Raw genomic sequence first — 12,637 nt, 5'->3', positions numbered from 1 at the left:
GATCTTTAATTTACAGTTAAATACTTGTATATTATCTAGATTGAAACTCTAAAATTAAAACTGTAAATTTGTTTTTGAAAAGGGTGTGAAAAAAAATTAGAATTTTAGCTAAGAACCCATCTGAAAATAAAAAACGACAAGCCCCTATCACCACCACCAGTACAGTAACAACCCATCGGAGTAGCAGCTGCTTGGCTGAATTTTTCGTTTCTTCGAGCTGTAAAGACGCCGATCTACAGCCAACAATTTCCATAGAATCCGGTGAAATCAACAAATTGAGGTAAGATTCCAGTACAAGCTTCAACTTGCAATCTGCCTTTACTCTCTACATCTTTGTTCGTCTCTGCATCTGCGTCTTCTTCCCCAACAAAACCTTTTCCACGTCTCTGTTTTTTCCCAGTACAACACAACCCATGTCTCTGTTACTACATAGCAGCGGGTATTCTGTTTCCCATCTCTTCAAATCTTGAATTTTGGTCAACACACCCGATCTCGTTTGACTGGATCCGACACAGATCCCATACCCTTACCCGTGTCAGTGTCGACACGGGTACGGCACCCAAACTGCCGAGTCCGAGTAACTTAGATTATTGGTAATTCAAGGTTAGTATGCCAATTGTTGATTTATATGAATTTTTTTTGATGAAGTACATGGTAGTTTCATTCAGCTTATCTAGGACATCACCTTGGATAGGAGGAGGACACAAATTAGGGTAGATGGTTAGTAGGTAGTAGAACTTCCATACTAGTAGTCGTAGCGTTACTCTTGTAGTTTCTTGTTCTTCAATTTCTGGTACTATGTGTTGTTTTTTGTACTTTGATTATCGGTATTATTTTGTTGTAGTTACTGTTCAGAATGCTTTGTGATGCTTTCTACAGTATTTTTCCATGGTTTCTTCACTTCAGTTATTTCTTTTTCCGAACTACTTTGAACTGTTTTTCCTTGAGCCGAGGGTGTATCGAAAACAACCTCTCTACCTCGCAAAGGTAGGGGTAAGGTCTGGATACGCTCTACCCTTCAGAGACCCCACTTGTGGGATCACACTGGGTGGGTATGTTGTTGTTGTAAGTAGTAGTTTTTTTTTAAAAAAAAAAAAAATGGTAACTGTTGTTTTAAGTAGTAGTTTCATTACTGGAATCAAGAAAATGCAAAAGTTACAAAGATATGAGTACAGAGTTGAGATTACAAAAAGCTGATAAGTCAGTTCTAGGGGTAAAAAACCTAGGCTATTATGAAGGAACTGTCAAAATCCAAAAGATGGTCTATGCTAGTTATAGGGGTAAGCTTAAGCCAGCAAAACAAATATGCACCAAAAGATACTTCCAGGCACTATCATCCAGATATTCTTGATCGCTTTATAACTTTGTATGAGCTCCAGCTCAAGTATGCTTCACTGATATTGCTTCCCTTTTCTTTGTAAAAGTTATGTGTACTTCTTTGTCTCTGTTATACCACTTCAGTTTCGTGTCCTTTCTTTCTACAATTTAGTGATGCGGTAGGTTTTCTGTGAATTTTGCTTGATTTGAAATTATAAGGGAAAAGTTGAATTCTTTATTTCACTTTAGTCGATCTAACTTCCATGTGAATGCTTAGTTCACGGATTTCACAAGGTAGTAATCATCCTTTAATTTACTCTCTGTGTATTCGCCTATCCGGGTTCATGGCTTTTCTGTTTACTCTCTTTCCATTTGAGGAAGGGGAGCCTTGGCATAACTGGTAAAGTTGCTGCCACGTGACCAAAAGGTCACGGGTTCGAGCCGTGAAAGTCAGCTCTCTTTGCGTAAAATGCAAGGTAAGGTTGCGTATAATAGACCCTTGTGGTCTGGCCCTTCCCCGGACCCCGCGCATAGCGGGAGCTTAGTGCACCGGGCTGCCCTTTTCTCTTTTCATTTGAGGTAGGTGTTTGAATTCATTATAATTTGAGATTACACCATTATGGATCTCTATTTTAAGTTGGTTTCTTCAAATTGTACGTGTTTGAGTCTACTCGGTTATCTTTAAATGTGTCATAATTTAAGAAGTATGGATCACTCTAAGTCCGTTTGGAAGTTCAGTTGAATTTAGGGAAATAGTGATTTTCCAAGGAAATAAATTAGTCTTCATGTTATGGTAGAAAGTTCTTTGCATCTAGTCACCCATTTGTATCTAATGCAGCGGATAAGGCTTACCAATGTCTTATTATTCATGAATTAATGTTGCTATACACTTTTTGCCTCCAAAAATGGAATGGAATTCAACGTAAAGTAATCCGAGGTCTTGTATGTAGGTGACTCGCACAAACAAATCTGATGTGCCATAAAATGCAGCTGATTTTCGTTTTTCTTCAAGTGTCATTCCCTTGGCTGGCATGTTAACTGGATATTGCTGGAAATTTGCTTTAATTACTAAGAGAATTACTATTTTAAAGGAGCAATTGGACAATGTTTGCTTCAGTGTTAATTATGGAACACCAACACAAGGCTCTCTAAACTACTAATTGATTCATGTCTTTTTTGAAGTACAGTCTGTCAGTCTAAGAATTTCTTTTACTTTAGATGACAATAAAGCTATATGTTAGTCTCACGTGAAGAAGAAATCACTAATTCTCCTAAAAGAGCCTCTATATTCTCCTAAAGCTCTTAGAGTTTCTGATGTTAACCTTTGACTTTAGATGCCAAGAATTTTGTATTTTAGTAGGCGTTTGGCCATCCCATGGTTTCAAACCAGCGTTTGGACATACGTTTGGAACCATCTTGAAACCATAGTTTCAACTTCTTAAATATAAAATTTAACCCATAAGTTTATATTTTGTTAAAAAAGACCCATAAGTTGGTAGATATTTTTAACAATTACCACCATCAATCATTTACCAATCTCACTAACTTTCACCAACCTTTATTTATGTCTACCAACCTTTAATTTATAAGGATTATATTAAAGAGTAGTTACATTACTATTCATGTTAAATTTTCGTTTTTATTGAACTAAAGTTTGATTAATTGATGTTGCATTTTTTAGAAAAGCCTTCTAGTAGTGTACTAATTTTGTTATAAACTATGATTTGCTCATTTGGTAAGATTATATAAGAATTGAGAATGTTTTGATCGTTTTCACAATTTGTGGGGTTTTTATGTCTATAAAAAAAAAAACACAACTAAAAATGTTCAAATTGTATGTCCAAATGGGGCCTTTAGTCTCAGTAGAAGAGGACAGTATAAATGCTCAGTTTCTCCTTTTCTCTTTCTCTATGTTTCTTTTCTCGTTTCTCTGGGAATCTTTCAAATTCTAACACTTAAAATAATTGTTTTACCATTTCTTTAAATGTGCTTCTATGACAAAGAAATATTATATGAGGGAAACTAATCTATCATTTGTAAATCCAGTGACTTGGTAGCTTTCGATAGTGTTAGCAAATAAATGAGAAACATCCTGAATTCTTTCCTCTTTCTTATTTTTTTTCTGTATTGTTTCACGCATCTTGTGCTAAAACACGTCAATTTAACTGATTCTGCTGCTTTCATGCCTGATTCGAAGTTCCAAATGGTGTCCTTTCAATGGGGATTCTATTAATTGGTGGAGTTTATACACTATGTTAGTTTTTATTCGCATGTATAACGAAGTGCTCATAATGCTTTGATTTAGCATTATCTCTTTCTGTTGTGAACTTGACTGGATACATTTTTAGAATCACTGAAACTGATGAATTTTTCTACCTTTGCTTTAATTTTCAGAATTGCAGAATTTTTCTTCAATTTCTTCTTAGTTCCCGCAAGATTCGAAGGAGCATCAGCAACCTTTTATTTCTTTTTATCCTCTGTGGTTGCTCAATCAAGGAAGTTTATATCCCATACTCATCTTGGTCCTTGCATTCACTTGAAGATGTCTTTGCGTAGACCTCCACTTCCTCGACTTCTCGCTTAACAATGTGTCTTGCATGAGAAATGCTCAACAAATTTTGCGGCACGTAAATGTTTCCCTCCATGATGGTGGTGCACTTGTACTAACAGGCACTAATGGCTCTGGTAAATCCACATTCTTGCGAATGTTAGCAGGTTTCTCGAAACCATCAGCTGGTGAGATACTCTGGAATGGTCATGACATAACTGATTCAGGTGTTTTTCAACAATACAAACTTCAACTCAATTGGCTCTCCCTTAAGGACGCTATCAAAGAGAAGTTCCACGCCCTTGACAATGTTCAATGGTTCGAAGTTCTTGAAAGCAAGCAAGGTAGGTCTCCGCCAGCTTTGGAGCTTACGGGGCTTGGAAGATTAGTAAACGATAAAGCACGAATGCTCTCATGGGTCGAGGAAAAGGGCACAGCTGGCCAGATTGTTGGCGATTGATCGGCCTATTTTGGCTGCTCGATGAACCTTCGTAGCATTGGATGACGAAGGTGTGAAATTGCTAGAGTATATTATCGCCGAGCACGGGGAAAAAGGGTGGTATCGTCATTGTTGCCACCCATCTGCCGATCGAGATTGAGGATGCCATGTTTCTAAGGCTTCCACCACGGTTCCCAAGAAGGATGACATTGGTAGACATGCTCGATCGAGGTGGCCTCGACTGATTCTTTAAAGAAGATAAAGAGTCCAAATTTAAAGAAAACTGTGCAATAAATTCAGAAGGGTGTGTATGTGCCAAATTTTCTTGTAGCGGCATCAAAGTTTGCACTTTTGTTTCATTCTTGATGGTTGCAAGAATTTCTCTAGGATTTATATATTTAAATGTTTAGGATTAGCTTCAATATCTTTACTTTGTTAGTTCCGCCTCATTTTATACTCCAGGAGTTTGAACTTGTCACACACAAAAGCTTGGTATTTAAGCCTCAAAGGTCAGAGGGGTGAGTCCATTATTCATCGAGTTTTGAACCGTGCGCCGGCTGGCACTCAGGAACTTGTTGGGTTATCAAAAAGATGTGTAGATAGCACCTTGCATAAGTTTATCAGATGTAGTGCTCTCATCTACAACATGTCAAATAGCTTAATTGTTTGTATGCTAGTTTGGAGCAGGAATTAACAGAAGATGTTTGGGTGTTCATCTTTATCTTATCAACAGATTCAGCACTGATTTGGCTTTTGTAACAACTTTGGACATTACAGGAGGTATAAGATAAGGTTGTACATAGGATTAACATGAGATGTGTGGATGTTCATCTTTGTTTCGTCAGCAAACTGAGCAACTGACTGGGATTTGGTAACAACTTTTGAACACACTATTGTTTGGTTGCTGTAGTAATAAGATAATTTCAACATAAAATTCAGCACTATATTTGGTTGCGACTTCTCTTTTTCATAAATAATATCTCATTACACAGAATTTTTACGTATTATCTAATATGGGATAGAATGTACTCCCGTCCGTTCATGTTTACTTGTCCATGTTTGAATGTGCTCCCGTCTGTTCATGTTTACTTATCCATGTTTGACTTAACACACCCCTTAAGAAGCAATAAATAAGAAGGTAGTTTTACTATATCACCCCTAATTATTATACGTCATCTCACTCATTGGGAAATAAATTGAAAATTATAGTAGTACTTAATACTAAAGGTAAAATAAGTATAAAATGGTAAACTATCTCTTGATTTTTCAAACAGGTCAAGTAAAAGTGAACAGCTATTTTTAATATAGTGAACGGATAAAAATGGAAGGAGAAAGTAAAACGAAAGACTGTGATAGTCTTTTCGATACCTTGTTGAAGGCTTTGTAACTAATAGTCGGTTTCCCATCTTGTCAGCCTTTTCCTAGTGTGTGGAGCCCCAACAAGAAAGATGTCAGTACTTTATTATTGGGTGAATAATGCTAATTTCGCCTTCTGTGCTACTCATTTCTCCTTTGAATCTCACCCTCTCATCACGTTTGCCGACAACCCGCTTTCTATTTTTTAGATCGTTCTTCGGATTGATCTAAATATACTAGTGATACATGGATTAAAAATATTAAATGACAAAACAAGTTCTATATGGCAAACAAACTTTTAATCTATTTACAAAGAGAAAGCATATTATTTTGAATTATATGCTGTATAATAATTTGTAATATATGAAATCAAATGCATAGTCAACCAGAAACTCAAATTATACCTTTTGTATTACTAATATCTATATTACGATTCTTGTATTATTAATTTCTGCATAACTTATCTCTGAACCAAACACATCAAGAGTGTAACTTCAAGGTTGCTGGTGGTTTGCATTTTTTGGAATTTGGATCTCAACATCTTTAAAAGTCACATAAGTAGAAAGAATTAAGCTACTAAGTTAAGGTTGTTGTTAAGGAACTCTTTTTTTTTAACGATGTCAAGCCATTTAAAGGAAAAACGTGTGCCCTATCAATGTTTTTTCTATTCCAAAAGCTCGAGATGGAGAGTCGAGACCTATAATTAACGGTGAAGAGATCTCATCTATCCGATCACCCCCCTTAATAGCTAATTCTATCCTTTTGTTCATTATTCTAATTGATATTGTTAATATTTCCAACACACACATCTCCCTGTTCCCCAGATTTCTTCGGGTAGTAAAGACATATTGGAAATCTTACGGAAAATACTTGATCACGAACATTTGTAGGGAATTCTTCAAAGCTTAAGGCATGTCAAAGACACTATCTTTAAGGATATTTTATGCGGTATGGGTGTATCCACCGAATTCAACAAGCTCTTCTAGAATATAACTAGGAGCCAAAATTTAATAAGATTTATCGCAAAGTAAACCCAGCATACTATACTATTCAGGGCCGACCAGAGGGCCAAGCGACTAAAGCGGGGGCTTTAGGCCCCAAAATTTTGGGGGCCCCACTTTTTTCATTCGGTATCTATATTGAATTTTTTGATTAATTCTATTTTGAGACACGCAAGACCGATTAAAGAGGAAAGCGTCCGTAAAAGATTTTTTTTTTATTCTATAATCGAGGCCCGAGACTTAATTAAGGTGAGATGAGGCCTAATTTTTACCTATAATAGATTTATAGGTTAATTTTAAAAATAAAAAAAAAATTAGTAGAAAAAATAAGGCTAAAAGTTAAAAAAAAAAAGTTTTAAGTACCCATTTTATTTTACTTTCGATACTATTGGAAACGTATTTCTCTTTATATGGTTTTCTATCACTGTGTCACTCTTGAACAAATAAGAATATAGGTATATATAAGACCAAGAAATCATCTTTCAATCACCTGAAAACGTTTATAGTATTTAAAAATAATCAAAGCCATAAAGCCAAATTAAATGACCAATTTAATTATAATACCCTTTGAAATCTGCCACCAATTTCTCATAAATGAATCTTTCAAGGCTTATTCAATGTTTAAAAATTGTTGTTGGCCATTAATATATTAAACGATATATCAACAATATGTTACAATTGTAATTTCAGCTTTTCGAAAATAGTAATTCTTTTTGAGATATTCATATATTTTTCAACAGGAACAACTATCAAGCTTCACCCAAAATGCCAACAGCATCACGTCGCAATGATTCTCCAAAGTCATCAATGTCATTTATTTCTTGTTTCACATTTCTCAGACAAATTTTTAGGAGAGAATAGTAGTACGAACAAAAGCCACAGCATTTGTGTTGAAAAAATATTATGATATTTCGAAAATGTAATAGTCCTTGGGTATCTCAATCGGTCAACTTCTTGCAATTTGAAATTCAAGTGCCACCATTGTAATTCTTGATTCTAAAGAGTCAAATCACCCAAACGACAGGCCTTCTATCTCTACTACCATTCCCTTTGGTTTTGCTAATTATCAACAGTTACTATCCATGACAAAAGAAAAAAGCACTTTTAAGGTAATAGAATATCTCCTCTAAGATCAAAAGTGTCCCCAATACCATTTAAACACCCTTTAAGAAAATAGTAAAAACTACAGGCAAAAAAGAGATAATTTGACTAAAGTGCACAATTAAATAGATGCATGCTTGATTAATAAGGCAGGTCTGAAAAAACATCAGTCTTCGATTTTGGTAGTCGAACACTCTTTTCGAAATAAAAAAATAAAAGATAAATGGGCCACACTTTTTTATCCGAAGAAATATAGACGCGATACTCCTTATGAATAATGAGGACATTCGACCAATGGTATCTTGTCAATGTTCTCCATTGGGAAAAAGAAAGAAAAACAGCTAAGAAAAATAAAGAACACTAAATTTCTTTTCGATCAAATGGAATATGAAGAAAAGGTCTAAAAAAGTGATAAAAATTGTGATCGTGCTCTTCAATTGCTGGGAAGTATAGTAGCAAGTCAATAAATCATGAAATAAAGAGGATTAATAGCACTTTTGGACCCTCACTTATTGATAAAATTCTAATTTTAGTCCTTGTGATATCTAATTAAGCATATTTAATCTTTAATTACTTGAAACCCGCACAATCCATCCTTTTTACTTGTGAACTTTGACAAATTTCTAGCGTTATTAACTGTTTCACCATTTAATACCCATGTGTTATGTTAAATTCTTATTGTTACTCCATAATTGAGAATTGAGGGTAATATATTTCTTAAAGTAATTCGAATATAACATATTTCGACATGAGGGGACCAAAAACATAACTATTAATTAATTTAAAATTAAATATGTTGAGTCATATATCTCGAGGACCAAATACAAAATTTATTAATAATTGAGGGACCAATTAATTAACAAAACAAATATCCATTTGATCCTTTTCAACTACTATTAGCTATCTATTTTTTTTAATTTTAAAAATAATCGAGCTTGACCTACTCAAGTTTGATCAAAGTGTGCATGTTTATTTGACACCACGAAAGAAGGTGCTCTCGTATTCCTTTTTAACTGATTTTCTAACCTTTTAAATTTGATGTAAAAATTAAAATAAGTGACATTTTAAAAAAAAAATCAAGAAGGTATTAATTTGTCTCCCAAAATTACATGTATCTATTAAATAATTGAACAATATTCTAAGTAGTTTTCCATAAAAAAATTTGAAAAAAAAATCAATTTACTATTCACTTATTAAAGAGGTAAAGAGTCTTTAAAAAAATCTACTTAATTAATGTTATTAAGTAACCTTTTTAATGGATGTACCAAATTCTTAAAATCATTTAAAAAGAAATGAAGAAAGTATATATTAACTATTGCTTGAGTTGAGACTTGCTTTGAATATGCTCACAAACACAACATCATAATCCAACTAATTAAAATTCATATTTTGTAGTATTAGAAAAGTATTACTGCAAGGGATAAGAATTTTAACTAATATATATTCATTATAGATAGACGGAGAGAACATCTAGAGAGAAAGGAAACAAGAAAGCTCAGTGAAATAAAAAATTATATAATATATTCAGTTCCAGAAAGGAAATTATTGAAGAACTATTGGTTTGGGCCGATGTCTTCCAATTAAAGTAGACCTAAATTTTTTATCTTTGTTAAACATATTAAAACAAAATATATCTATACAAATAGTTATATAGAAATTATATCGACATGATAGATTAAATATAAATGTCAGCAATCCTATCTTGAGACTCTAAACGTATGTAGTATATTTATCTTAATGTGTGAGGCTTACTCTTTCATCTTTGTTTGAATTTACACTTTTCAAAATTTAGGTTTGTTTCTAAATAAAATATGCATACATATTATTTTTTTGTCTCACAAACTAACTAACCTTCGGGGAGGCTCTAGCATATCATTGCACACTTCTCCCTCAAAATTCCCCGGGCAATTAAGATCATTTCAGTAATACTAAAAATATGGATCATTTCTGATCAATATTTTCTTCAAATAGACAGAGAGTAAATATTTTCTCCAAATAGACATAGAGTGTTATTTTCCCAAAAATTAAAAACCATCCCAAAATGTGCAAATGACCAATTTCTTTCCAGCTTAGTTCTCAAAAAAGAAAAAAAAGAAAAAAAAAAAACACTTTACTATAGCTGTTTGCTCATCGGACATGTACGGTGAACGGTGGATGATGGACGGCTGCGATTCGACTTCTTGCAGTTAAAAGGCAACATATTTTTAATTATCTTTTTTTGTCTATTATGTTTGGGAAAGTTTTGTTAGGGTTCGTTAAAGATGTTTGATGAAATGCCTAGCTGAGACTTTGTAAGTATTGGTATTATGTTGAATGATTTTCATTGAATTGCATGCCTAAATATCATAAATATTTGTTGCTTTTAGTTTCTTATTATCTGCTGCAGTAATTAATTATCATGTGAACTTAAGAAGTAATATGTCTTAATTTCAAGGAATAATACATAGATAGACACTTAAACTCGACCTCTACTGTAGTCGAACACTCCAACTTACAAAAAAATGATTATCTAGACACCTCAATTCGTCTCTATTGTGTCGGTTGAACACTCCGAACTTACAAAATGATCATCTAGACACTTCAACTCGTCTCCATTGTGTCGATTGAACACTCAACTTACAAAATGATCATCTAGTATTCTCAACTTGTCCCCGTTGTATCGAACACTCTTAACTTTTGGAGATGACCATCTAGACACCTCAAAATTTATGTGTCACGTCGGCGTCGGGTGTCCACGAGACACACGATGCGAATAAGTTGAGGTTCTACGTGCATTCTCAAAGTTGGAATGTTTAATTGCGATTGAGACCAAATTAAGTTGTCTATCTATGTATTATGCCTAATTTGCTAAGGTTGACTATTTGAATCCTTTGTGTAAAATCCACTTATTTGAGGTTGTTATGGTAATTCAAGGTTAGTATGCCAATTGTTGATTTATATGAATTTTTGTTTTTGATGAAGTACATAGTAGTTTCGTTAAAACATCTAGACATCGCCTTGGATAGGAGGGAGGACACAAAGGGTAGATGGTTAGTAGGTAGTAGAACTTCCATACTGGTAAGTCGTAGCGTTACTCTTGTTGTTTCTTGTTCTTGATTTCGGTACTATGTGTTATTTTTTGTACTTCGATTATCGATATTATTTTGTTGTGAAGCAGATTCGAAATCTTTTTGTGATCTTTGCTTTCTGGCGTATTTTTCCATGGTTTCTTCACTTCAGCTTATTTCTTTTTCCGAATTACTTTGAACTCGTTTTTCCTCGAGTGCCGAGGGTGTATCGAAAATAACCCCTCTACCTCGCAAAGGTAGGGGTAAGGTCGGGATACGCTCACCCTTCTCGCAGACCCCACTGTGGGATCACACCGGGTATGTTGTTGTTGTAAGTAGTAGCTTTTTTTTAAAAAAAAAAAAATGGTAACTGTTGTTTAAGTAGTAGTTTCATTACTGGAATCAAGAAAATGCAAAAGTTACAAGAGAGGCCGAGTACAGATTGGGGTTAGATTACAAAAGCTGATAAGTCGGTTCTAGGGTAAAAAACCCTAGGCTATTATGAAGGAAGTGTCAAAATCCAAAAGGCATCCCAATATCCGTTTTCTTAGATAGATAAGAGATCAGCTAAAGTAATGGTCATACCCCTCCTCCCCCTCCGTTTGAGCACGACTTTCTACGCAACGATTTCTTCTTCTCTTATGATTTATCAAGTTACAGGGGATTTTTTGGGGAATCTGCTCCCATGCTGCAAACAGTCAAATCTGAACTGAACCCTGTCGCTCTTCTTTCTTTCCTCGCGAATGCTAGTTGTAGGGGTAAGCAAGCCAGCAAAACAAATATGCAAAAGATAACTTTACCGGAAACTATCATCCAGATATTCTTGATGGCATTATAACATTGTGAGCTCCAGCTCAAGTATGCTTCACTGATATTGCTTCCCCTTTTCTTTGTAAAAGTTATTGTACTTCTGTCTCTGTTATACCACTTCGTGCTTTCTGTGTCCTTTCTTTCTACAATTTAGTGATGCGGTAGGTTTTCTGTGAATTTTGCTTGATTTGAAATTATAAGGGAAAAGTTGGAATTCTTTATTTCACTTTTAGTCGATCTAACTTCCATGAATGCTTAGTCTACGGATTTCACAAGGTAGTAATCATCCTTTAATTTACTCTCTGTATATTCGCCTATCCGGGTTCATGGCTTTTCTGTTTACTCTCTTTCCATTTGAGGAAGGGGAGCCTTGGCATAACTGGTAAAGTTGCTGCCATGTGAAAAAAAGGTCACGGGTTCGAGCTATGGAAATAGCCTCTTGCAGAAATGCAAGGTAAGGTTGCGTATAATGACCTTAGATCCGTTCCTTCCCAGGACCCCGCGCATAGGAACTAGTCTTAGCGCACGCTTCCCTTTTCTTTTTTCATTTGAGGTAGGTGTTTGAATTCATTATAATTTGAGATTACACCATTATGGATCTCTATTTTAAGTGGGTTTCTTGAAATCGTATGTGTTTGAGTCTACTCGGTTGTCTTTAAATGTGTCATAATTTAAGAAGTATGGATCACTCTAAGTCCGTTTGGAACTTCAGTTGAATTTAGGGAAATAGTGATTTTCCAAGGAAATAAATTAGTCTTCATGTTATGGTAGAAAGTTGCTGCATTCAGTCACCCATTTGTATCTAATGCAGCGGATAAGGCTTACCAATGTCTTATTATTCATGAATTAATGTTGCTATATACTTTTTGCACTACAAATGGAATGGAGTTCAAGGTAAAGTAATCCGAGGTCTTGTATGTAGGTGACTCGCACAAACAAATCTGATGTGCCATAAAATGCAGCTGATTTTGTTTTCTTCAAGTTCATTCCCTTTATGTTAACTGGGTATTTAAAAATT

The 12,637-nt window shown here is 34.6% G+C and overlaps 1 protein-coding gene and 1 pseudogene across 1 annotated transcript in view; both read left to right on the top strand.

Moving 5' to 3' along the window:
• The first annotated feature begins 215 nt into the window (after nt 1–215).
• The window catches only part of LOC132030783 (ABC transporter I family member 1), a 28,767-nt gene continuing 16,345 nt past the window's right edge, over nt 216–12,637 (top strand). The window contains exon 1 of the mRNA XM_059420526.1: nt 216–280. The gene's annotated coding sequence lies outside the window, so the exon portion shown is untranslated. The remainder of the gene's footprint in view (nt 281–12,637) is intronic.
• On the top strand, nt 3,744–4,702 carry LOC132030784 (ABC transporter I family member 1-like; annotated as a pseudogene).

Source organism: Lycium ferocissimum, chromosome 9 (assembly GCF_029784015.1).
Source record: "Lycium ferocissimum isolate CSIRO_LF1 chromosome 9, AGI_CSIRO_Lferr_CH_V1, whole genome shotgun sequence".
Lineage (NCBI taxonomy): Eukaryota > Viridiplantae > Streptophyta > Magnoliopsida > Solanales > Solanaceae > Lycium > Lycium ferocissimum.
This window is presented reverse-complemented; position numbering and strand designations above follow the sequence as displayed.